The sequence below is a fragment of the Lonchura striata genome, chromosome 1 (genome assembly GCF_050655825.1).
Source record: "Lonchura striata isolate lonStrDom1 chromosome 1, ASM5065582v1, whole genome shotgun sequence".
Classification (NCBI taxonomy): domain Eukaryota; kingdom Metazoa; phylum Chordata; class Aves; order Passeriformes; family Estrildidae; genus Lonchura; species Lonchura striata.
Genome location: NC_140703.1, coordinates 82008891 through 82031448, shown reverse-complemented (window position 1 = coordinate 82031448; position 22558 = coordinate 82008891).

Below are 22558 nucleotides of genomic sequence, written 5' to 3'. Positions count from 1 at the left end.
TTATCACATAAAAAAAAATACATGTACATAAAAATTTATGTATTTGTATATTTTGGTTAGTTGTGTTCAATTATGTCAGTAGTCAAATGTGCATTTCACACCCACAGCAAAAGACCCAAGAACAGCTGCCTCCTTACCACTCACTTGGCAGCTATTGCAGCTTTTAAGAAATTTCTCAAAGCATCAGTTTGTTCTTCAGCCCAACTACTGACATTTTTCTATTACTCTAGAGTAATTTCCAAATTAGGATGCCTCTAATCACTGTTGTTGTTAGAAAAAATTTAGAGCAATCTGAATGACTAAGCAGTACAAAAGGATGTCACTCTCCTCTCCCAAATTGTGATTTTCAAGCTAATCTTAATTCCCATGGCTTAATTTATGACTCTTGAAGGTTTCTTGTAAAATGCTGCCTTTCTTCTTACAAATAAAGTTAGCATTTATTGACAAAGTCTGATTTTTCTGTTTACAGTGTCTTGAAGAAATGTGCAATAATACAGCCTTTTGTCTATTTTCTTTCTATTAAAAATAAGATAGTTATAGGAAAAAATAGTGCAAAAATAATTAAAAAAATAAATTTGGCAAGCAAGACAAGCAAAATTTCTAAGTCAGGAAGTTAAATAAGACAAAGTAAGAAAACAGTAAGAAAACAGGAGACATTAAATTACAAGTAACAAGTCAATCTAAATAATTTAATGTCAGACAATAGACAGATTTAATTCCTTCTGTCTTCCATATTTTTATACTGATCTCAAAATTATAAGTCCTAACTGAAAATGTTACCATATTTAAATGGTATATAAATTTTTAAATGCAATAAAACAAACATAAACTTTAAGACCACATTTCCTACATAATACATGTAGAAATTTACATGTACTTAGCTCTTCATAAATTCCTATTTAGAATTTCTGAGGAATAAGGTGAGGCCAAACATATTAGTCAACCAAAGTTCAGAGCAACATTTTGAGTTTTTGTACACATTTACCTCATTTATGGCTCAAGATAGCAAAGTAAAAATAATTACTTCCCTCAAAGGAAAATAAGTTAATATTAATTAATTATTTAAAATTGTTTTTAATTATTATGATGTATACCTACCAGGTGTTCTCAATTTATTTATGCTATTATAACAATATTTTATAAATAGGATTCTGATTATTATAAACATTATTAATATGTAGAATGTATTTGTGGAATATCTAAGACATTATGAAGAAGTCAACATAAAGGGAATAAAAGGACAGACAAAGCCTACTTCTGATAATCAGATAGATTACCTGATGATCTGATCTGAGAGAAGATTGGTGGCAAAATGGCAAAATAAGGTCCTGGTATAAATGCATGCAGTATTAAAAAACCAGAACTTAGAGCCAATGAAATTCAGCTCCTAACACTTGGAGGTAGGTCAGATTTAAAATTTTGCTATATTAAGGTCCTTGCCCTTTCCTATTTATTAGATAGTCACACATTTGGAAATTGATAGATCATTTTTGGCAGGCTTTAGTGCATGAACACAGATTTGCTTTCCAGTTTACCCAGTGTAGCAGTTAATGGTAAGCCTCAGAGACTGGGGAAAATATATCCAATAATGAGAGTAAGTAGGTTCTGTGCCTTTTGTGTTTTCCTTTATTTCTCTAAAGTGGTCAATATAATACATTATGGAAGTAAATTTCAGCTCTGATCAACAGTAATGGAGGTCAGGCTTTGGCAGTTGTATATATCCAATGAGGTCAACTAGCCCATAAAAAATAAGTGCTGAAGTGTTCATTTTTTGTGGGTTATACTGCTAGATGACTTGCTTTTCCTGTTGTAACCATTTTATTACAAGTTTTCACAGCAAAGAAAATGCTAAGTGATTTCTGGTGAAAATATGAACTATAAAAGTCACTGTAGCTTTTATATGATAGATAATATTTGTGTATAACAGAGTGACCCAAATATAGTTCTACTAGACTTTTTTCTACAGTGAAAAAGTAAGAAATAGATCAGAGAGAATGGTTCTATATTTAGTAACCATTTTTTAAAATGACAGGTGAAATACATCTCTCTTTCCTGATGGTATATTTGATTTTGAGATTACAATAGCTTTTGAAAATATGATGGGGTTTGTTTGCTTGTTTTTGAGGCCAAAGAATAAAATAGAAGCCTGGGATTTAACTGATTAACTTCCATTTTCCACTGACCAATGTCAGGGTGTTAGAATTCGACTTTTTTTTTTTTTCCATAAAAAATACAGTATTTCCTCATAACCTTACATTCTGCAATTACTTTATTTCTGCAGTTATTTCATTCTGCTCAGAGTTATGCTGGGAATTTTCCCTGTTTTTTCTGAAAGAAAAGTTTGTATGTGGACTAAATTTGTGGCAGCAGAACCTTTTACTTGTGAGAGACATTTAAATCTTCTTTATAATCCTGATTACATAGGCCTATCTCTTCAGTTTCTAAAACACACAACATTTACAAGCCAAAAGTTACACACTTCAGTTAGCATATATTTAGATGGTTTCTTCTGGAAAAAGAAGGGAAAATGAAACAGTATTTAAATTAATTTTACATTTCCCACTTTCAAAAGGAATAATTTGGACCTTATTTTCATTACATATGGGATCAGGTATACAGTGACTGGAGTATTTTGGAAATACACAATTCCAGATTTGTATGTATTGTATGTATTTGTACATATTTGTATGTATCGGTTAGCAGAATTTTTCATATGATAAATATTTAAGACTTCTACTTTTAAGGCATAGAAGTCTTTAAAGGGATAAAATCTGGCACAGTTTTGAAATTAGTAGTATTTAGTAGTATTAGAATTTAGCAGAGCATTTTGCCCTTTCAGATTCAGTCTCCTATGTTTTTCATAAACAGCTTAAGTAATCAGACTTTAAGGTTTTGAAGATAAAAAAATTTCAAGAGGAAGTGGTAACACTGACTATATTATGAACAGTGTACTGAACTTAAAGTTTTATGGTTCCAGTTGTTGCATCCATCTCTGTCATTGACCTTTCACCATGCAGCTGAACTATCTCAGCCTTTTTTGTCTTTCAACTCTTCAGTCTTTTTAGTTTGCAAAGCTTTCTAGAAGAGGATCTAGCTTCTATAGAGTGTGCAAGTAGATTCTCATGCAGTGGATCCCCACTGAGTAGCTATGACCTCTGGTTGATGTTGCTTTACAGGTAGCAAACAAGAGCTTTAACATCACAGGCTGGGGTTCTTCCATGCAGATTATGAGTCTCCCAAGAAGTTCCTTGTAGCTCTGCATAAAAAACAACAGACACTTTGTACAGGCAGATAATGGTTTCTTCACAGAATAGTAATAATATCGCAAAGACCAAGTATTAAACTGGAATACTGAAGATATGTTTATTAAATGGGAGATATGCTCAGATAAAGTCATTATGATAAATAATTGCTGTTAATCTGAATCTATTTCTCGGCAGAAAAGGCATTGATTTTTAAGCACTGAAATCAATGGGAACTTCTTAAAAACTGATGGTACAGCCATGTTATCAATTGTTTACATTTATTCACTCTATAATCTGAGATTTTCACTTTATTGTATTTTGGATTAGGTGTTGACCTTCTAGAATTGTAGCCCAAACTTGATTTTATGCAGGATAACACTCTATAAGTTTAATTTCAGGTAAGTTCCACTCAAAGTAACAGCTACATATTCTGGCTTAATACAGCTCTCTTAATGGAAATTAATTATTCTATGATCACATATCCTATTACCCCCTGAAAAACAGAATTTCTCAACTGGAATTTTTAAATTGAATGTGGTAACTCTGGAGTTCTTTATTTAGCGTAGGTGACTGCTGCTTCATGTCCAAATCTTTTCAAGTAATCTACTTTATTGCTTTGGGAGAGCATTCCTCACTACCAGAGAATAAAAAATACTTTCCTATGTCCTCTGAAGACAGGAGGATCTGAAGAACTGATACATTGCTCTACATATTTCAACCTTCTTACTACACAAACTAAATCAGTAAGGTTCTGTTTCACTATACTTCAGCAAACAGAAGGTGACATAAAGGTTGCATAAATGGAGAACAGAAAAATATTGCAAGAAAATCAATAACCTGAAACACCTGAAACACTTGAAATACTGTTTTGAATTTAAGCTGATTGCCTATCAGCTGTTCTTTTCATGTTAGCTTAAACCTTTCCATGAAGTCAATGAAGAGGACATAAATGTGGACTGTATGAACTACAGATCTGATTCATGATAGCTGTTCTTCTGCTGAAGTTCTGGGCAAGGTTTTCCTTTTTGTTATTTGTTTTTGTTGTTGTTTTGCTGGGGTCGTTATTACTACTAGTAGTTATTTCTAGCACTGTCTGGTGCAACATATCTTTTTCTGATAGACAAGTTTTCTACAGAATAAATGGAAAGGATTGCCTGACATCTTTTTGTGTGATCATATGAAAGTTACACAGGTTAAAGTTAACCTGTTCATAACTCCTCAGCCTAGTAAAAAACAAACTTGGTCACCATAACAAAATAAAGAATGGTGTATCAAAAGTATAAGATGTGTAATGTAGATTTTAAATTTAAACACCCTAAAGCCTTGGTACAATATTCAAGATGAACATGTTTGACTTATATCAAAATATAAATCATCAGATAAACTGCTTTAATAAGAAAATAAATTGGCTTGGAAATTTTTGAAGAAAGGAATAATTTAGTGTATTTTAAGTTGTAACTCATTCTTATATCAATAAAATTGAGTCTAAAGCTACTTCAAAGAAATAATTTCTTCTGCACCTTTAATTCTATAGGCAAATATCTTGATTATTGGAAGTAATAATTACACAATGAGGTTTTATTATCTGGTCAATAAGAGCAAGGGAATTTTAAAAATAAATAAAATTGAAGAGTAAGTATATTTTCTACCTTCTCTAAGAATTGCCTATCCTAGTTTTGAGCTTACTGTAAGTCTCTCATACTTACAAAAAAACCCTCTTCATTGCTCTGCTAAGTCTGATTTGTAAAAAGCAGGGTGAAGAGTTCAAACAGGCATCTAAGCACACCCTGAACAAAATAGCTCTGATTCTTGTACTGTACATGAACAAACAAGAGATGCATCCCATCAGACTCTCGACAGATCTGTCATTGTTTACCATTAGCTCTGTCATCTTCGCATGCCTTGTCATTCTGTGCAGCAGGGCAAGGGTTGGCCCGCTGCCCAACTGCTGATGTGCAGAACTATCTCCCAGCCTCGGTAGATGCTGCAGACAGAATAATTCCTGATGAAAGTGTGCTCCCTAGTGTTGCAGTGCTACAAAGGCCAGGGAGCTCCAGTTAGAAGGCAGAGAGAAGAAAAAAGATCTCCAAGTATGACTTTAGCAGACCTTCTTGTTTCTGGAATGCTTACTCTGTTTAGGATATCTATGTTATTACACAATTTTGAAAATAAAACCAGGAACTTTTTCTTTAAAAAAATGTAAGGACTATGTCATTGTTTATGACTCAGGAGCAACTTTTAGTCTGGCATAATAAAGAGCCTGTGCTTAAACATTTCAGTGACACATTACCGGCTGACTTTTTAAATTTCTCTGTGTGAATAGTGGCTTCCAATTTCCAGAGACATTTTGATTATCAGCTTTCTTAAAAAAAGGCTCAATAAACTCAGGTGTGTTGGTGGCTCAGCTGGTCCTATAATCAATTGCACCTGTTATATATTATGGGGTGAAAGTTTAAACATTATGTTTTTAGCTCAAACTCCTGCAGGATAGAGCTATCCATATTCAGCCCTTGTGCACTGCGCCTAGAGTGATGACAAGTTAAGCCATCCAACTTTCAGCCTTTAAACTTAAGCAAGATTAAAGATTAAGCTTTTAATTTGCCATCAAGGCTAATGCTGTGCATAGTGGAGAAAGAGACAAACCTCTCAGGTAGTTGTCCATTTTAGCTGCATAAGAGACTCATTTTAGCCTGCAATACGTTACCCTATCACCAGATTAAAATAGATGTTGAATTTTCATGTGACCAAAGTCAAACAAGGTAAAATATGCTGCAAGTGCTAAATCATAAAATTTTTATGTGGTAAAATGTGAATACATGTAAAATTTTATATTTGCTCATTTTTCACAGATGTACAAGGCACCTCCACACTGGGGAATAAAACACAGTATTCAGTGATGTGAATGCACATAATGACAGAACTGTTGACTGCAGTGAGGTCGTCCCAGAGGCACAGCACACAGATCTGAATCCAGGTTGAAGAAAGCCATAACTAGTCCCACAGCCCTCCAGCACCTCTAACAGAAATTACTCATTCTGGTGCCATCACAGTCTTCTGTACAGTGACAGTGTCACAAAGACAAAATGATAGTCTGATGTCACAAGTAGCTGGAGAGCTCATTACAAAGAAGTTTAAAGAGTTTTCTAAGAATACTGATTTTGAAGAGCAAAACATATTGAACAAATTCTGTATTTAAGTAAGAGTTTAGAAAGAGAAACTGACAGCATTGTAAACTTCTTCTATCATATAATTAATATCTGGTAGAGCTTTAGGCATCTGCTTTGCAGGCACAATCACTTCCTTAATCATCCAAAGGAAATTATTTGCCTCTACCAGAATAGTAGCAAGAAGGAAGTCTATATTTTTCAAATGCAGTTAAATGATTAATATTGATATTCCTACTCATGGATAATAAAAAGCTTACTATGCAAATTGCCCAGATAAGTAAAACAATACCAAAAATATGAGACAATAATATTTTCTGGAATATTTTTCAAATTCTGACAACAACACTGGAAGATATGAACATTACATGAGTGATTGAAACCAAATTTTTTTTAGTTTCTCTTATAAAAAACTCACATTATATTTGCTAACATATTAAGAGATCTGTTGACCATTACGTGGGCTCAGGAGCTAAGTACAGATTAATATCTATCAAAAATTAAACTGTCATAATGATTATGTATGTGATGGACTGTTTAGAAGCTGATATCTTAGGCTCCTTTCCAATTATATGTTTATTTAGTCAGTTTATGTATGGGATATTTAAAATTATGTTCTTTTTTTTTTGCTTCTTTTCTGATATTGCAATCAATTGTTACAAGTAACTGCCATCAGCAAAGATTCACATTTCATTTCATACAAGAAATATGAATGATGAAGAAAATATTGACATAGGACTTACCTCTTGTGTTATACATCAATATTTATTTCTATATTTAGCCATGGAAAAGGAATTAAAGTCTTAAAACTTCATAAATATTTTTACTTAAAAGACTCTGTTTTCATTCAAAGAAGAGGTAGGCGGTTAATATATGCTATTCTATTTCTCTACTGCCTGAAGAACAAAGTTTTAAAATTTTCATGCAATATGTTCAATTAAAAAAAGGAGAAAATTAGGGGTAGATAATCATGTAGCTATTATATTCATACTCTTAAAGTTTATTCAAAAATATTTTCAATAAATTTCTGAGAGAAGGGGAATCTTCTCCTGTGCTTTGGTATTTCAATCTTTGGATCTCAGTACTGCCACTATTTAACAGAAAATAAACAATATTCTCATGGTAAAAGAATGGTCTTTATCCCACAGTACTTACTCTCCAGGGAGAATATTTTAGAGTTCCTTTGAAGTCATTGAGGTTTTACAGTATCACAAGGATATTATAGTATGTAGTATATACTATACTATAGTATGCTATAGTATGCTACACATATAGTAATGTAAGGCCCAAGTTCTTCTAAGTTTTCAATGTAATTTTGACATTTCAGAATATATATATATATATGTATATATATGATATATTAGTAGAGGGTGGAGGAGTCACTACACCTATCCATTCTTCTTTTAATTCTAGCACAAGTTTAATGGTGCAAGGAAATCAAAGGATGGAGGTCACTAAGAAAATTTAGCACTGGAAACTCAGCAGCAAGAATGTGTTTCCACACTGATGTGAGGGAAGCAAACATGGGGAAAGGGTAAGGTGTCTCCTCACAGGCTTTAAAGGTTTGAATCCACATATTATAGTGATCCTCATTAGTATCTGGTGATCGTTAGTGATCCTCGTTAGTGATCCTCGTTAGTATCATGACTTCATATGGGCTCCAGCGTTACTTTTAAATGTGATGGATCTATTAACCCTTTGTGTTTTGCTTCCACAAGGATTTAAACAATCCAGAATGTATTATCAGGTGGGTTCTCATCTGGCATGGCATTTCCTAGTTAGCAAGAGAATAAAAATCCTAGATTGTTTTCATATCTCAAAGACTCCACATGAAAGAGAAAGAAAATAGGACATGAAAAGCCATGTTAATGTTTATTATTTTGCCAGTTTCTTTATTTCTCATGCTAGTTAATATATGCTATACATTGGTATCAAGCTTTAGCAAAGAAAAAATTAACCTTTTGGATTCCTTACTGCCCTCATGCAGCAAACAGGAAACTACAGAGCAGGAATTGCTCTTCTAAGGGACATATTTTCTTATTTGGGATAGGAGCACAAGTCTACTCATCCTCCCAGTATCCAAATCAGAAGTTTTTCGTTAATCACTGAATTATTTATTTTATTAAAACCAATTTATTTTATTTTCATTAGACTTACTGCCTTACACAAGACTTTCTACAATGTTAAGTATTCTGCTTATATTTACTATAATTATCATTATTCTTAATTAATTGATGTTAACTTTTTAATTTGTGATTTATGGAGAACAAAAAGAGTCTGATGTGTGATCAATCTGACCTATTTATTCAAAGTATAAGTCTTTTAAGATGGCTGCAAGAAACAAACTATAGCTAGTGGCATGAGTTCATAACACCACTAATTATTTAAAGTTTAATATAATATTTTCACCTGCATTTAGTTGGGTTTTTGCCTGTCCTACATATTCTATGAGGCAAGAGTTATATTTTTAGTGAGCTGCTGTAGTCTACAGCTCTGTTGCATTTTCAATGAGTTGCCCTTATCCTTCTGTTTTTCTGCCAACTGCAAGGTTCATGTAGTGTGTTATCATTGCCCAAAAAGCATGAAGTCTTGTTTGTTTTTAAAGTTTATATCCTATAAAACACTTATAGTGACCTCTGGATTTTACCTCTTGGTAACAAAATACTGAAATGCTTTGTTCTAGAAATCGACTTCATAACAAAGCTTACAAATATCTTTATCTCCTACCCATACATCTCCTAACAAGTTCTCTTAGGGTTCAGTCCAAATGAAACTCAGATCAGGATTTGGGTTCTGCAGTAGGCCTTCTCTTTCCACTTAAGACTTGAAATAGTACAAACAAGCATGTAAAATTAATACCACTTGTGCTGTACATTTTAAAGGTAAAAATCCAAAACGATCACTTAAAATTAAAACAAACAAAAAACCAACAAAAAACCCAAAAAAACCCCATTACATGTGGGAATTAATTTGATTAATGTGAATCATAGTATATATTGGGGGGGGGGAAGGGGGGAGGAAAGAATAACCAGAAATTCACTATTTCAGTGGGCAATATATTTTAGAAAGTACATAACAGTCAGCTGACACTCACAATGAATAAACTTCTTTAACTGAAGCTATACTTGCTTTTCATGATAAATGACATAACAATAGTGTTATAAATAGAAGGTTTATGTACATTTAATTTTACTATAATAGTGGTTTGGAGTATTGTTTTTGGTGCAGGTTTCTTATATCATCCTTAAACAATTGATACTAAGGATTAATGAACAGAATCTAATTTACTCACTATTCCACAGCAAAATTCACACACCTTTGGGTAGCCTTTTCTTTTCCACCAGTTCCCTTCTTTTTATTCCCTACCCTTCAGCTAATAGATAGGTAAGCTTAAGTGCAGAGCCATTTTTAATGCAAAAATCAAGTGTTTATACCAAAATGTAGATGCAAAATTCATTTCAAAGGCAGAATGGAAAGAATGTGAGAAACTTCCTGAAAAGTGGAAAGTATTATGTGAAGTAAAAAAATTATTTTTGTCTATAGCCATCATGATCTGTGGCACTGCTGTATAGGGGAGCTAGAGGAACAAAGAGACACTCATAAGTTTTCATTTTTTATCACTTGAATTTTACAGAGATGAGCATGATTTTCAGAATGGAGTCATCTCAATCAGACTCTTTCCAAGGGTTCCATAAGAAAACTTTTATTCAGCTTTAGTTTTAAGATGGTTTTCAAAACATTTGTCATTGAATTTTAGAAAAATCTCTAGATACAGTATTTTCCACTGGCAAAGAACATAAATTAATATATCTTACTCAATAGAAAACTAGGATTATCAGGTTTTGAAAGTTCAAAGTATTTTTTATAGGTGTAGGTTTGGGCCTTCCCTCTTCTGAAGAGTTCTTTCCCCCAGTTTTGAAATAAATTTTCAAATACCCAAAAGTAGTTTATCTTTTCCCAGGCAACTAGAAAAGGACAAGAACATCAAGGCAGGTTCAGGTTGGAAATACAAAGGAATTTCTTCAGAGAAAGGGTGATTAAATATTGGAATGGGCTGCCCAGGGAGGTGGTGGAATCACTGTCCCTGTTTAAGGACAGACTGGACATGGAACTTAATGGTTTAGATGATATGGTGGTTCAGTCATAGCTTGGACTTGATTATCTCAGAGGTCTTTCCACCCCAGTTGTTTGATCCTCTGATTCTGCAATACTCTTCAAAAGGGTGTTTCTTGGTCTATGGGCAGACAACAGTAGAGGTTCTGTCCTAGTTCACAGCTCAACCACATTCCTTATTCACATTGTGAATCTTATTTTAATTCTGCGTCACTTTCACTCACACCAGTAGAGAGAAAAAGGTAGTTGGTTTTAATGAGAACTAATTATATCACTCTGTTCCTACACATCCTGTCTGATGTATAGAGACTGCCAATGGCTCTGAAGTTTGTATCTGTTTCTAAACTTTTAAATTCTGACCTCTTCTCTGAGAGTTTACAAGACTTTCTAAAACAGAAGATACACACTTAAACTATTCTGGGAGAGAGAGGGATATCTGCCTTTCCCATACCTTGTTTCCACTTGTGGGTGGGATAGCAGAAATATGGTCTGTAATCATATATAAATTTCCCAAATTGTGAATGCATTTACTTCTGTGCACTTCCTGCTGTTAGGCAATAGCAGAATTAAAAAAAAAAAAAAAAAGTTTGATTTCCTGCAGTGAATGAAGATTCATTACTATTCTCATATTGGGACTCCTCCTTCTTATTCTTTCTAAAGTTATTTTGCTCCACATTGCTCTAATGCCTGGCCCTTGCCAGATGAAATGTCATTTAATGAATTAGATTAAACAGTGCTGTCATCACAATCAGCATCAGCAGTTCTGTTTGACCTCTGGTTTTATAGTGGTTCAATCTCCCTTAGGAATTTAAGGTCAAATAAAATTTTAATATTTTTGTCATTTGGAATTATAAGGGTATGTTTAGGACAAAGACAATGATAAGAAAAATACTGAAATTTAGTTAAAGTTTTCGCAAAGAAAACATCTCTCTTTTCCCAACTTGTAACCATTACTAAAAAAAAAATCTAAATGAACCAACCAAACAAAACTTTCTATAGCTAGTTACTGTTAAGTAAAATGTCTTTTTGTGAAGAAATACCTTTTAGGGAAAAAAATGTAGGAGAAAAACAACTGAATAATCAAGGAGTGGATAAAAGGTCCAGAGGAGCTAAAAGGAGATGAAAAATGAGAAGGAAAAAGAAAAATTAACCTTAACCATCATAAAAATCTTTCTGAACATGAAATTTTAAAAGATTGTGAAAATATACCAGAAAAATAATGAAAATATACCAGAAAAATAATGAAAGCATTTCATCATTTATAATAACTAATGGGAAAAAGAGCTAACTATTGCTATAAAATCCATCTTTACATCCTAATACATAGAGATCTTTTGCAACTAGAAGTGCAGAAGTCTATTCAGCATAGAGCTTTTTCTGAACATGAAATTATCATTCACATAGTTTTGAAAATCAATAACATTTAAGAATCACAAAAAAGGGCCATCAAATCAAACCTAATTTAGAGGAAGCCTGCACTGACAGAACAAACCATTTAAATGGAAGATTAAGCTACTATTTGTCAAAATCAGGCCTCTGTGGCTGAAGACGGTGTGGCAGACAGTTTTCAGAGAATATTGTTCCCTGGAGATGACACTTCAGGTATACTGAACATGAGAGGCCCCAGCAGTGGCCTTTTTATACATCCCAAACTTTTTTTCCATGGAGCTACATCTGAAGGCTGAGTTTTAGATGCCCAGAAAAGGAAGAGCAGTAACAAGAGCCAGATAATAGCGTGCTGGTCTTAGATGAAAGCAGATGACCGACATGCATCCAACTCTTAAGCCCTTCTGAAGATTGGATAGGGCATATATGAATCCATGGCTCTGAGTACACCAACCATCCCATCTGCCACAGAGATGAAATTTCAGAATGTCAGGATTCAGAATCTGAAGCCATGGGGCTTGAAGTTTTTCTGTCCAGAGGAAAAGAATGTGTTTATTGGTCAGAAACAATATATATGAGCACATATAGGAGCCAATATAGAGAATAGAATAAGTTTTGCCGAAAGGATTCAAAACTCTTTATGTGAAACCCACCTGCTTTGATATTCTGATGCAAAAATTGAGGCTTGGTTTTCATCATTTGAGATTTTGCAGTATCAATTCACTCAGCTTGGGTTTCATTGTAACCTCCTGGTTTTAGTTATAATCGAATATTAAACATCTTCTTTTGGTAAGGAACATTTTTTACTTGGTTTCTACCCAAGTAGGAATGACATTGGAAAAACTGAGCAAAGTCCAGACATATGTTTGAATTAGATTGAAGGGGTGGGGAAAGGAGGGCAGTAGACTTTTTCATTAGAAATTTATTTTTAAATTACAGTCTTTGAACTGGAAAATATTTTTTGTATTTTTGTTGAATAATATTTGCTTTTGTAATGAAGAATTTGAAGGATTAAAAAAAAAATTGAAATAAAGCACACAACAAACAAACAACCCAGGAGAACCTATCAAAAAAACCCTAACACACACAAAAGCTTGACTGAACTCATTGTTGCATTGCAATACACACACATACAGAAACACACACACCCTAGTTATATATACTACAGAATGATTCCACAAATCTTCCCCCATGCCAGATAGCTCTAAAGCCAATCAATGGCCAGAGACAGGAGTGAATGGCTCCAAACCTGAATCATTGCTGAGGAAGCACAAGCATGTCAGCACACTTTGCCAAAGCACAGTGGTCCCATATGTTACAGAAACTTGTCGCTCTATTGAGTTGTGCTAAATAATGTTCTACAAGGCAGGGAAACTACATTTTAAAGTGGAACATTTTATTGAGGAACTTGAGGGAAGCATTTGAGGTGGCAGAGAGTGGGAAGAAAAGCAAATCATTCCAAAGGTATTTCAGAAAAGCTGGACTGAGTACATTGTCAGTGTAACAAGCATGTCTCTGATTTTCACTTTTTCTCTTAAACTGAGTTTTGCCAGTTTATGTGAATTTGGCTTCAAAGTTAGCTGAAGGATACATCAAAATGCATGGTTCTGGATAAAATGTATCCTGGAGACAATGACTAAAAGAAATGAGAAAGCTGTAAGTGAGAAGAAAATCACTTTTGAAAAGCAGTATCTTGGTCTTTAGAGAGATACAGATTTCATGTGGCTATTTAAATAATACTAACTAGTGATACAAGATCTGTTTGCATCTGCAACTCATCTAGATTGGATCATTTATTTAAAGCACTATTCATTCTTGTGGTTCAGGGGAAGAGTCTAACTCATCTGCTTCTTCAGAGCATAAAGGTCATTATAAAAATGAAGTGCATGCAATGTAATAAGAGGACAATTACAAAGCAAATAAGGAAGATAAGGATTAACATTTTGAAATATAACAGAATCATAAGTCAAGGATATGAATACATCCAGTGGGGGTTTCCATTAACTATTTAATTGCTCGGTAGGATTAGTCCTTCAGCAAACACAGACAACACTTGCTTTCACCCATGCACACAGAGTTTCTAGTTAGTGTAAGAGGGCAATTAAATTAGTTCACTTAGCAGATCACGGCCTGCTAAGAGAATTTCAATTGTTTAGTTCTGAGGTTAGAGACTGTTGCTTTTAAACCCATTTTCTAGTATTAGAACCTGCAAAGACTAACAGATTGTAGTCCTGAAAAGTAAATTGAATCTTGTTGGCTTTTAGAAAGAAAAAGGTAGTAATGAATGTGAAGAGCATTGAACACATATTGCAATAAATGCCTACTGACAGAAATGAGTTTTACTTGTCTTGGTTTACCCATCAAAAATAAAAATTAAAAAAAACCCAGAAATTGTTTAAAAATCCTAAGGAATGAGATAAGAAAGAGTTAAGAAATCATTCACTACAGAGAAAAAAAATTCTCAACAAATTAAAATATAATAAATTTATTTAATTCCTAAACAATCTTTCTGATCACTAAATCTATCCCAGGAAAGGAGTAGAAAAAGCCTCCTACTATAAATCCATTGCATCCATATAGAACGGTGACAGCAGAAAATGGAGCCATTTACTGTTTTCATTTTGCTAACAGTTTTTCACTACATTGCTGGAAGTCACTTCTCATTTTAACACCATCATTTGCAATTTAAAACTGTGCAATTTATCAAGAAATTGTACTAATAAGATTAAATCTTTTCTGCTGGCTTTGAGTAGAATTCATTACATAAAATGAATTTGATCCAAAACCAGTATCTAGTTTACTGTTTGTAAATTGCTTAATTTTCCTGTCTGTATCTGGACAGGCCTTGAGGCCTTGAGTTTTCCTTAGGCAATAGCAGTCATTTTCTGCAAGTGGCAAGATACATCTGAAAGCCTCAATAATATATTTAAGGTTTGGTTTCTAGCTTCAAGTCAGATAGTAAAAAAAAAAAAAAAAAAAAAAAAAAAAACAACAAACAAACAAATGCATTATCTTCAGTCAAACAGGAGTGATTTCCTATCCTACCTCTGCAATTCCCTCATGAAATAATTTTAAAATATTTCACACATTCTTTTTTTACCCTTATGGTTTTTAAACTGTTGTGGAAAATTTTGGTTTTCCCCCTGAACTTCCAGTAGAAGTATTTCTACTACTTGTTTTTCTCTCAAAAGTTAGCTTAATGTTGGACTGTTGATATTAGGGATCAAAATGAAGGCAGATTCTTTAGTGGCACATCCTGCATAATTTCTGACCATCAATAAAAGAGGAGTAAGTTCAGTTTGCAAGTCCAGCTGTCTTCCCAGGAAATCAGGAGGCATACTTGAGGTGCAGCATGACTTTTCTCAGCTTTGGTTCAAACCAAAAGTGAGTATATTGCCAAGTTAGCTGTTCAGAGACAGCTGGCAATAACCTTGCTAATAGTGTATGTTGAAAAAAAGGCAATTAGAATGTAAAAAGAAATGCATCTAAATTTCAATATTTAGGAAAAATTTTAAATCCAGACAATGTGTATCAGTCTTAAGGGAAAGATTAACATTTTTAGTGTGTCTTTGAAAGTCAACTGTGAGCCAAGATAAGGAGTATATGTTGTCTGGGTCTAAAATTAAAAGCTGGCCAGCCCTATATTTATTTTCCACCACTGTTCATGGCTTACTGAAAGAACTTGCAAAAGTCATCTTGCCAATCTGTTTCTATTCCCAAAAGACCAAAGCAAAGCTAATACACTTTCCTTTATCCAGGACTTCATAAGCCTTAGATGTACTTAACCCTCTATGTAATACTAGCAGATACCACTATTTTCTGTTATTTTTGTATGTAATATTCTCTCATCAGTTCTACTTATATGAATTCACATCATCAATTTGTTTTGGTTTTATACTCAAGTGTGTATAAATAGGACTTGAATTGGCAACGCATTTATTTTAAACAAAAATTTTTTAGAAGGGGAAGAAAGGGAATGGGAAGGAAGGGAAGGGGAAGGGGAAGGGAAAGGGGAAGGGGAAGGGAAAGGGAAAGGGAAAGGGAAAGGGAAAGGGAAAGGGAAAGGGAAAGGGAAAGGGAAAGGGAAAGGGAAAGGGAAAGGGAAAGGGGGTGTTTACATGAAGACGTATTTCCTTGAAAAATAATATCAAACAAATATTAAAAAATACAGATAAGTAATGGACAGAGGGAATAGTTGGAAAGAAAGCCTTAGCTGTAGATGAACTCGTGTCTGCAACAAGCCCAGGAGAACAGTGTTGTGGATCTCCCTACTTTTCCAAACAAATTTTACATTATTCATCTGGAACAGGCCCATTTCCATAATGTATACAAGGGAATTTTCTATGAGTAGGAGAGTAATTACAACCTGTGAAAGGTCAGTTTACCCTTCAAAAAGACTATTTTAGTGTATATTTTCAACATACAATATTAGTCAAGAATTTACCATATGGCTGCAAGTTTGGCCATTTTTTTTCTTTTAATCAATAATCCAGGCAACTTGAAGAATTTTTTGTAAACTTAACTTTTGTAAATGTGGGGTTTGGTAGATTCAGAAATCAGGGACATTCCAAACTATCTCTGCACAGATGGTAAGATGCAGCATAAGGTGAGAATCAGAAAAGCTGCTGCTTAGATACCCTTTCAAAGTTAAGAATATGCACCTGGTAAGCATGTACAAGATACTAACCAGGTTTAGAAAGTTTAAAGAGAGTTTAGAGTTTAGAGAGAAGAGCTACTGGGCTCTCTTAGCCCTTTTTTATTTTTTTTTTTAATAGCAGTAACATATGGATGCCAGGAGGCTGTCACGTGGGGCAGTGTAAGCAGAAGATAAATTAAAAACAGAAGTAGAATAAACTTTAGAATTAAAAACTCCCAACACAGCCTGATGTCCAAAGTTGATAATGGATTTGCATTTCCTCCAGTCCTCTGAATTCTTTATCACTATATTTCCCTGTAAATTATTAGGGTTGCATTTGGCATGTGGGAACTTCTATATAAAGTATCCCAGTGAATTACAAAGGGATCTGCAAGCATAAAAATATATTGCCTCTTTTTAGAATTTAATATATTGACTGCCCTCTAAAAATGCAGTCTCTATCAGCACAAATTTAATGCATAACGTCATCTGTTTGACATATAATTGACTTAATTTAATAATGCATGACAATATTTGATTTGGGATTGTGGTTCATTCAAAGACATTGAAAAGGTGAACACACTTATGCAGCAAATCAGAGCACATTTTTATTAAAAAAAAAAACTTATCACTAGTTTCTGTGTTTAAAGAGACCACTGACCTACAACAAAAGGCTCTCTTTTTTTGCTTTTTTTTTATTTCCCCTCCTGTTTTATTATTTCTAACAGCAAAAGAATTAGAGGAAAAAGACCTAAACCAGATTTTTCTCCCCCTCACCCCATACTTCTGACTTACATATCTTTCTTATTTTTCTGCATTTTGAGCCCAAATCACCTCACATTTTCCCCTGAAAAGTCTTGATTCTTTTGGAAAATAAAGCACCTAGTGGGAAGGAAACAGTTTTTATAAACAAGAGAGAAAAATGTCCACCTGATGAAAACCATGTCAAAAGGAACAAAGACCAGTTGTTCTATATGAAATCGTTTTAAATTTCTGACATTGTTTGCCAAAATATATGGACAAGACCACACCCCTTTAAAAGAATATTGTTTTACATTAATATTTTTTATTCAATTTATCTTAATAATTTGTTTTTTGAAAATGGACTTGACTATTCTGTAATGCATCTATAACATGAGTCAAAACATTCCCACACAGAAAAATACAGAATCCCATTCTTCAGGTAAGAGAATGAAGGTCTTAGCCTAATTCCACTGAAATTTATGAGTCTTCATTTTGGAGGTTTTTAAAATCCAGGGTTTCAATACAGACAAAGGTACATAAAGCAGGAATAATCAGAGATGTAACCACTGAGTTGAAAACTACAAATTCCAAAATTTCTTTTCAAAAACATCAGTTTGGAAGCAACAAGCATGTTTTATGCCTTGTGGTGGGTTGACTCTGGGTGTATGCCAGATGTCCATCACAATTACTCTACCTCTCCCTTCAGTGAGTGAAATTTTTCAGACAGGAAGCAAATGTTCTTTCTGTAAGGTCTCAGTAGATCAATACAAATATTAGTTTTCTCCTACATTTTCCAAAACAGGTGTAGAAAACAATAGTAAGCATGAAGAAAATATGGGGAAAATATAGGATTTTTTTCAACAACTGTAGCATAAATTATCACTCATAGATTTATGTTATGGATTGGCAAATATGTATCAGTGGTTGCTGTGAATTCTGGCTTGCTTTTGCTGTCAAGAAAGACCATTTTCTGATTGATTAAGTGTTCTTTGGTTTTTGGTTTTTTTTTTGAGTCCTATATGTATCTACATGTATCTATCACCTGGTGTTGGCCAGCACAATTTCTCCCAAGGCAGGATGAAAAGAGGCAGACAGAAAAACATGTATGGGCAGAGTATGTCAGTAGAAGGGAAGGAAGAGCAAGAGTCTATTTATCTAAGTCATCCAATATTCATTAATTTAGCATTCTGTCAGGCATATATATGCTAATTGAGGTGTTTCAATGATTGAACTTCTCTAGCAAGATTGGAATATCAGGTGAAGGACTGATTGTAACCTGGTGAACAGCCTTTCTGATAAGTTATCTTTTGATACACTTGGTCTATTGCCTCCAAATTTGAGGCAATTTAAAAGCCTCCTGGTAAGAAGAGAAGCTCAACATATGAAAATTGTGAGTGGCTTAGAGTTTCCTTACCATCAGGGCAAATGTGAGCAGATGTCTCACTATCTTCAGAGCATGCACTGAAGGAAAAAGAGAGAATAATGGTGCATAATCCCTTTCTTTATTCTGTTTGTTAAATACCCTGTTACTGCAATATCAGTTTTGGTCCATTGACTTCTGATTGGATTCTCCATTTATTTACAATTTACCATTTAATTTCATGTGATTATCTTGGCATTTTTTTGATTTTAGACTATTTTAGTCCATTTATCATCAATTTTTTAGATATTTTTGCGCTACTGTCTGTTGCTATATCTCATGAACAAAGAAACTGTTTCTAATAGCTATAAAACATTTGCAAGTTTATTTCCAAAAACTGCAGCAAGTGGTTTTGAAGTGACCTTTAAACACAGTCTTTTCTTATCTTTTGGAGTAATTTTCCATTTATATTGCTTTAGCTAAATGAGGAATTAGGCCCAGAAAATCCAACTGTTGGAAAGAAAGCATATTTAGAACTGAAACTCACCTTTGTAAATAATATTTTATCCTATTCAAGATGGCACAAATTCTGTACTGATGAGCTCCAGAGAACAGGTCCTTTAGAACCTGTGACTTCAAGACTTAATATGCCTCTAAGTCTTTTTATTCATTTGGCTTTCTTTTTTCTTTTTTTTCTTTTCTTTTTCATCTTACTTCAAAAAAGTAATTCAAAATACCTTTTTGATTAACTCCCTCAACTTGGCAGCATATGGCTTTTCAATGCATGACTAGATGCCCACTCTGCTTTTATGGCTGACAAGGGAGGCTGAAAATTCTGTTGATCTTTTAGGTCAGCAATGAAGTGTCCTTCACCTACTGCAGAAATATTTTCTTCTCTTGGATGGAGTGAGGTTTAAAAATGCAACATTATGTGAACATGTTCTGCACATGAAGGAATGTACTTCCTACACCATGAGAAATTCATGGCTGTTACTCTTTGCTGTCCCTAAATGTTTGTAAAAAGCAAGTGAACAGACATTTCTCAATTTCAATTCAAATCTTGCTAGTACTTGACTTAAATCCACCTAAGTAGATGTTAACTATTTAAATGTTGGAATGTAAGGAAAAAACAGGTGCATGAGGATAATAATAGATTTCTAATTCTGTATTTTGGCACTTATAACTATCTCAATGAACCTGCAATTGACTAGAAAGAGAATAAAAATCTCATAAGGGAATTTATGCATCATCCTTCAGTATCATTCATGTCAAAAATTAGATCAAAGCCTATTAGAGTGAATACAGTTATCAGATGATCAAATTCTTTTTAACTGATTGTTTAGTTTAATTTATTGCAACTCTTACCTTATGGTGTTTTGAGATGTAAAATGATACAAATTCTATTAATGGAAAAAAAAATAGATGACAAGTGAAATTGAAAAATAAATTAAACATTTTAGGAAATTAAAATACAAGTTCATGAAATGAGTCAAGTATGTGCTGAGCCTGGCTCAGAGTCTTGAAGCACAAACCCAGGTATCACCAAAACCTCAATGTGAAATCTGGATTCAGATTTATCAGCTTAAACTGCAGAAAACTTGTCATTTCCTAAGAACATTTCAAAAAGGAAGCCCAGACCTAGTGTTAACAGGTAATAAATTGTGTACCTGCCTGTAAGTATGCTATTCTTATATATATATATATATATATATATATATATATATATATATATATATATATATATATATATATGAAATATTTAAACATAATCTTCAAGAGAAGAATGTAGGTTATCTCCTCTAAATACAGACCTTCCACATAGGAAGTTGTGTCATTCTGAGTGATTTGTCCAAAGTTAGCTGCAAGAAAATTTCTTATATGTTGTGTCTCTGTAATGATGCTTCAACCCCAAATTTAATATAATACTTTACGATTGGTGTCCCAGATTAGACCAAAAACCTATTTAGTCCAATACTTTGTCTCTGATACTGGTCAGTGGCAACTTCAAAGGAAAAGCTTATTTAAAACAGAGAAAATACACTCTCTATCTGTACCTTCCTGATTTCTGGGAGTCAATGTTGAAAGTATACACTGAAATTGAAGCTGCAATTTTAGGAAGTCCCCACCAGGACTTCCTTCCAGGCCCTGTTTTTGTCTTACATCTTCCACATAGTACCATGAAAAAATGGAAAAAAGCTTTTTCATTTCATTGGTGATTTTATAGATCTCAGTCATATCTTCTTTACTTAGACTCTGTGGTAGCTGTCCCTCTGTTCTGATTGACCTCACAGCCCTTTTGGGTCCTGCTCCCCCCTTGTACCAGAGAAAGAGGATGCAGCATTTACACTGTGACTGTTACAGAGGTTTGCACAATGGCAGAGTCACGTCTTTCATCTTGTTCTTTATTATCTTTCTGATAATTTCAACATTCTATTTGTTCTTTCAATTGCTATTCAGCACCAGGCTGACATTTAGAAAACTGTACACAATTTCCTTGTGGAATACTGAAAGCTAATTTAGAGCCAATCATTTTGTGTGTATAATTAGAATGCATTTGGTATTTTTCCCCCTTGAAAATTATTTTGTATTTATCAACAATGAATTTCATTTACTACTTTATTGTCATGAGAGTCATCTGTGGTATTTTGCAGTCAATTTTAGTTTTAACTATGTGAATAATTTTTTATTACTAACAAAGCTTGACATCTCATTATTCATTCTGTTTCCGAATAATTTATGAATATGTTTAACAGCAGAAAAGCCTGGTAAATAAAATACTAATTTTATTTGCCATAAAGTTTCCAGTAATGAGTGGCAATAGCCAGCTCAGACCAACCCTTTCTCTTGAAAATTAGGATTTTTTTTCCCACAGTGCGCACCATATTACATTTATCGGCACTGAATTTCTCTTTCTTTTAAGTGTCCAGTCACACAGTACTGTACTGTCCTTTGCCATTCTTCAATCAACTTTCATCTTTGCTGCTGTTAATTACTCGATATTCATCAGGCAGCTGTGTCCTTTCCTATTGACCTTCTCTCCATGTCAGTTACAATCTTGACAAAAAAACACTGGCTGCAGCCTGGATCACTGCAGCCCTATTGGGTTTGACCTCAGTGCAAAAGCACTGTTTACCCCTATTTTGTTTACAATGTTTATCCAGTTATTTATCCAAAGGAAGACCTCCCCTCTAATCTCATGACAGATGATTTTCTGGCTTATCCTCCTGGTGAAGGATATTGTTGAAGCCTGTGCTTCCAGGATACTGAAATTTTAGCTGCTGCTTTTAATAATAATTCCAGCTCTTTTCTTTTTTCCTTAAAATAAGATGGTACTGCAAAAGATTCTGAAGGGACATTTTAATCTTGCAAGAATATAAAATTTATATATATTTTTTTTACAAACAGGCTTTTCTCAATGGTGCTGAATGTGCATCTCAGGCCTAAATTAAGAGATGTTTCTTTTCTTGTGAACTTTTAAATTAGGAATGCCAATAAGCAGGTATGTATGTTATCTAATTGCTTATTTCCTACATTAGGAAAAGAAGCAAAAATTAAACCTCCACTTTACATGGAGGTAACTGGATTCTCTCCATAGCTGTACTTTTGCTTTGAGATGTTGGATTTTACATTAATGCTTCACTTGCAACCTTCCCGATTGAGGAGTTGATAGTGTACTACTATTAATACTCTGTCTAGTCAAACCTTCAGGTATGGGAATAATCTGGTGTTTGAACTCACAGTTTAAGCATTTACCCTATTTCACTTCTTTAATGTGCAATGTCATGGCTCCATATAGCAGGTTTTCTCTCATTTCAGTACCATTTGTGTCCTGCTGTTTCAGTATTTTGCTGACTCTGATGCTGTTTCTGAAATGTGCCCTATGTCATATCTCTCCTAATCATAAATGTTT